Here is a 6,000-nt window from a genome sequence, read left to right as displayed (position 1 = left end):
TCTGTCATTATGTTGTTGATTCTGCATGTGTACACTCTTAGCTGCCTGTCATCCCACATTCAGCACACTCCATGATTAATGAGTCATTGAGTCGGGGGAGAGGAGGAGGGGGGTCATCTCAGCTGGTGTCAACAACACTGGCGGTGTGTGCTAAGGCTCCTGTGCTCTTCATCACACACTGCACACTATTACCCCATCTACACTGGCTGCACAGTCCAAACAGTCCAGAGGAAGAACTTGTCCACTGTTGTCTAGATGTCCCTGCCAATTACCAACTTGGAGGGGGTTGTTAGAAAAACATACCACTCCCACTGGCGAGGACCCAAATTAACGACATCAAGCATGGATAGTGTGAAGAGGAAGGTCTATCCATCTCACTTTCTTCTGTCTGATAATAGCATCCAGTGTCTGGTGGTAATAGCCTCCCTATGCCATGCAGAGTGCAGTCACATATTAATGAATGCTACCATTTGCATGCACAAGCAGTTTCTGAGGTTCTATCAAAGCAAATTGCTTTATCTGGAATGAACGTGACCCCCACCAATGACTGAGTTTTATAAATAACCCATTATCCATCTAAAGCATAATTATATCATTTATGTCAGTTTGTTGCAGGGTCCTACTAATCCTGTCCTTATATGTACCTGGGTGTAATTGATAAACCGGCTGGTGGCGAAAATTATGTGCTGAAAATTAAGGCTACAGTTGTGGGTACATGTTATAGTTGGTGACATAGCTATCGGTTTTATACATATATTTCCCAGGAATATCAGATTCCAACAAATGCTTAATTTTGGTCTGAACAGTATAAAATGAATATACAACAAAACTGTTGATTCATTGCACACTTAAATCAATCATGAATGTGTGGTTCTCACTAACCTCAAGGCCCTTTTTTTCTCCCCACCCCACAGTAGTTCAAACCAGGTTATTTTCACTCATCGGATATTATTTTCATAGCATATAGACCTCTGGTTGTATTTGAATAATTATTAGGTTCAAAGAAAGAGCATACAGATAATATCAGTTATACTGTCAAGGATATATTATCTTTTGTGTTTGCTTTGATTGTGTTAATAAGCACTCGGGTATTTTTATTTTTGCATATCCAAGCTTAGTATCTTTTCCACTTTGCATCATAACCCTTTAAGAAAAAAAGCTTTAGTTTATGCAAAGCATGCATTATATGCATATACTGGCACAGGAAAATTCTTTCAAGGAATTTGTAACAACAGGTATAGTATTTTTGGTGCCTGTATTGTATGCTATCCTTTTATCGACTGGGCCAACAACACAGTTTAACATAAGCTGTACTAATAATTTTTCAAGAATGTGTTTATTTGTGTGTAATGTGGGGATATTAGCATGCATGTTGGATCTACGTCACTACCCTCACCTATGGTCACGAGCTGTGGGTAGTGACCGAAAGAACGAGATCGCGAATACAAGCGACAGAAATGAGTTTCCTCTGAAGGGTGGCTGGCCTCTCCCTTACAGATAAGGTGAGAAGTTAGGCCATTTGGGAGGGGCTCAGAGTAGAGCTGCTGCTCCTCCACATCGAAAGGAGCCATTTAAGGTGGTTTGGGCACCTGACAAGGATGCCCCCTGGGCGCCTCCTGGGTGAGGGTTTCTGGGCATCTCCCACCGGGAGGAGGCCCCGGGGCAGACCCAGGACATGCTGGAGAGATTATATCTCTAGGCTGGCCTGGGAAAGCCTTGGTGTTCCCCCGGACAAGCTGGAGGAGGTGGCAGGGGAGAGGGAGGTCTGGGCTTCTCTGCTAGGGCTGCTGCCCCCGCGACCTGGCCCCGGATAAGCGGAAGAAAATGGATGGATGGATGGATGTTGGGTGATATGATTACAGGTGGATACTTAAAATATGTTAGTTCACCCCTGGCATTAGAATGGTCTGGACCTGACTTCCCAGTTTAACAGACAGTTAAATATTTGCTCATTATTACTGTTTATAAAGACCATATGCCTACACAGACCAATTTTGCAAACCTCTATTAAGCCACACCCGCATGATATCCGACCTGTTGGCCCACAGTTTTAACAAGTCAAATCCAAACCACTCTAGTACTGCAAACATCTTAAAAGATAAACTGCACATTCACTCACAAGTGCTTTGTAATTTTGCTCATGACATTGTCTAAAAGCACAGCACTGTGCCAGATTTGCACAGTTGAAACAGTCCTTTGAATACACACGCCTAAAATAATGTATATGAGGCCCAGAATACCTCTGAATGTGGTCCAAGTGATCGGATCTTATTGCTGTAGGTGTGGGACCAGTCTCTGGACAACAGCGATTTTTATTTTCTTTGAATCAGGTAAAAAGAAGAGAAGTCTCTTTGTGTTTACACCGATTGTGGATTATACACTTTTGAATGTGTTGACATTATTGAAGTTTTTCTGACACATTGGAAACAGTAACACTATGAAAAAAAATGACTGTTAGATAACACACACATTGTGCTTTAAAGTTTTTATATTATGTGTATTTTGAAGTCTAATTTTTCCATAGAAGTGGGGAAAAAAGAGAAGAATAGGCAGGCCTGTACAAAAGAATACAAGGTCAGAAGCCTTGAGTGCAAGAGAGTCGCTTCTTGAATTTTTATTGGCATTGTGCAAAAGGCAAAATTATGCAATATGATTAAAGTAACTTGGAACGGCGCATTGCATCTTGCTTTCTTTTTATTTGTCTTATTTCTTGCCTCGAAGATGCTTCATAACCACATAAAATAGAAACCTTGTAACACAGTAATTCCTGGATTTCATTTAATGTAATACTTTGAAGATTACCAAGAGTGGCTCATCCAATTTGATTTTCATTTTTGGTAAATATGTCGAAAGAGAAAGTTACACCTTTCTTTAGCCAGCATTATCCATTAAGGCGATTTGCTGGGATACGCCCAGTTTCATACAAGTTAAGAGCTCACTGTGTTACTGCGCATCCAGATGCTTTTCCAGATCCTATTACAAGCTTGTATGTTAAAAAAAAAAACCCTTTGGTGGATTAACCTGAGTGAAAACCCACTAAGTGGGGAAGAAGGAGCAAGCAATAGTGTAGTTGTTTATACACGTTAGCAAGCTCTATGTATGAATGACTCACTGCATTATCAGGTAAGTGTCAAAGTGTGGGAACACAGCAGGCGGAGAGAAGCCTGACTGCACTATTTTGATGGTGCGGTTATCAACATGCTATCACACTGCCTGTCTGTTTAGAGGTGTCACCATTAATTAGAGCTTCACCATTAGAGCTTCAATTGTTGGTTTATTCTGACTGCCACTGATGTGAACTGTAAATAGTCTAATCACACTCTCATCACTCTCATTTTTATTTTTTATTCCTATTTATTCTATTTATCCCCTTTGTATATTTTATTTATATTTGTTTCTGTATTTATATATGTGTGTGTGTGTGTGTGTGTGTGTGTGTGTGTGTGTGTGTGTATATATATATATATATATATATAACAATTCTGTAACTGTAACTTCGGTCGTTGCTGTGCTTTTTTTGGAAATCGAATTTCCCAGAGGAACCCACCCGAGGGATTAATAAAGTTCTATCTTATCTTATCTCTTATCTCTCTTAGATTTATTATTAAGCCACACTATCTTTTTGGGGTAATTTTCCCAACTGCCAGGTCCAATATTTTACTTTTTGGGGGTATTATGCAAAATATTTGTTTTTTTGGGGGGTATCTTTTCAGTAACTGTTCACAGCTTTTGCAATTTCAGCGCATTTAGATTTTAGAAGTGAAAAATAATCATAAATGTGAATTTCCTCAGAGGTGTATTACTTATTTTTCATTAGTAAAATCCATCTGCGGAGTCCTGTTCTGACTACAGATGTTTTTGTACTCACACTAAAGCCTTAAGACAATTCATTCATCTCTCATTCAATTTCATTGACTCAGCAGTGAAATTAACATGATACTCTGGCACATAAACATCTGTGTTCATTGTGCAGATGGTGTTTTGTGAACACTTTGATGAGCTGTAATAAAACAACACATCTATATAACAGGACACTACAAAAGAAAAATGGCAACTAGCAGCTGAAAACGGAGATTGTGGGTCAGAATTCAGAATCCTAGCTGGCAATTAAAAACACGAGCATGCGATGAATGCGGCCTGATGTTGTCTGTGGGAAATGAAGTGGAGGGAAGAGCACGTACACACGGCCTTTGTGTTATAAACAAAGTGATAATACCCTGGATGTGCTTCACCTGCATTTAATGTCTGTGCAGGCAGGCAGATATGCTAATGTGACGTGCATGTGAGGAGTATGAACAATTGCTCAGCCAAGCCCTTCTCCCTTGGGGAGAGTGTGCTGCGGAGAGGTGTTCGACTTCCTAGTTTTTGCAAACAGTTCTGCAGCCAGGGTGCACTGAGCATTCTGAAGTAGTGGGTAATTAAATGCAAAAATGGGATTAGCGCGGTGCACTCCATTCCCTGTTTCCATGTGATTCCAACAACACGATACGGCCCCGCTAAAGCCAGGGATAAAGAGAACTGCTGTGCACTGCAGCGCAGATTACATAAGATTAGAACACACACATTTTCCAAATAATTACCATCCACTGCTTTTTTCAATAGAGTTCTCAAGCTTTTTGTCACTGCCATTTATTGTATCTTTAATAGGTTTTGCTTCCTGTAATGACCTAAATGAAAGCACATTGTGCTTTTTATCAAAGAGCTGTGGAAAAGCTAGTTATGTTAATTTCTATGTGAAGGCATTTGACAAAACTGGCAAAATCCAGAAACCACAGCAAAATTGTGTGGACTGTTTTGGGGATTGAATATGCCCCTGGATATTTTATCCCTGTTTGAGCCCGACAAAGGTGTGCCTGTAATACACTAATTGCTCTCTCTACCTTGCTTGCAGGAGAAAATCAAGCAGTGAGAGCAAGAAAGAGTTGGGCAGTTATAATATATGAATGTGAAAAGCTAGAGAAATCAAAAATTGACTTCATCACCTTTTTGACTTTGAGTTGTGCTTTCAGAAATGTCCGGTCTGTAGTAAACAGCTTCTGAAGAAAGGCTCCACAACAACCATTAAAATTGAAAAGTCAACCATGAAGTGACTCCAGTGGATATTAAGGATATCGAGGTTGCATCTTTTTTGTCTGTGTTCTCTTTCTAAAAAAAATAAAAATAAAAAATCTTGAAAGGAAAAATATTAATGGAAACACTCCCCCCCCCACACACACACACACATTTTGCCATGTAATGGCCAAAACTGTTTAAATTAATCTTTCACCTCATAATTCTACCCATAATGCACCATAATGACAAAGTGAAAACAGTTTACTTGAAATTATTGCAAATTTAGTAAAAATCAAAAGCAAAAAATTTTTACTTACAAAAGCATACACAGCCTTTGCTTAATACTTTGTTGAAGCACTTTTGGCAGCAATTATAGCTTTTAGTCTTTTTGGGTAAGATGCTACAAGCTTGGCTCAACTATTTTGGAGCAATTTCTTCCATTCTTCTTTGCAGTTCCTCCCAAACTCTACCAGTTTGGATGGTCATTCTCCAATATTTCCAGAGATGTTCAGTTGGGTTCAAGTCTGGGCTCGAGCTGGGTCACTCAGAGACATTCACAGAGTGCTCACAAAGCCACTCCTTTGTTATCTTGGCTCTCTTCTTAGGGTTGTTGTCCTATTGGAAGATAATCCTTCCAAGGTCCAGAGTGCTTTGGAGCAGGTTATCATCAAGGATGTCTCTGTACATTGCTGCATTCATCTTTCCATCGACCCTGACTAGTCTCACAGGTCTTCCTGCTGAAAAACATCCCCACTGCCATGCTTCACTGTACGGATGTATTAGCCAGATGATGAGTGGTGCCTGGTTTTCTCCAGATATAACACTTGGCATTCAGACCAAAGAGTTCAATCTTTGTTTGATCAGACCAGGTTATTTAGGTGAGCTGTCATGTAGTGGCTTCCATCTGGCCATTATGCCATACAGGCTTGATTGGTGAAGGGCTGCAGA

Source organism: Diplotaxodon limnothrissa, linkage group LG9 (genome assembly GCF_057381915.1).
Source record: "Diplotaxodon limnothrissa isolate DT_005_m linkage group LG9, D_limnothrissa_male_GT1.1, whole genome shotgun sequence".
Taxonomy (NCBI): domain Eukaryota; kingdom Metazoa; phylum Chordata; class Actinopteri; order Cichliformes; family Cichlidae; genus Diplotaxodon; species Diplotaxodon limnothrissa.
This window is presented reverse-complemented; position numbering follows the sequence as displayed.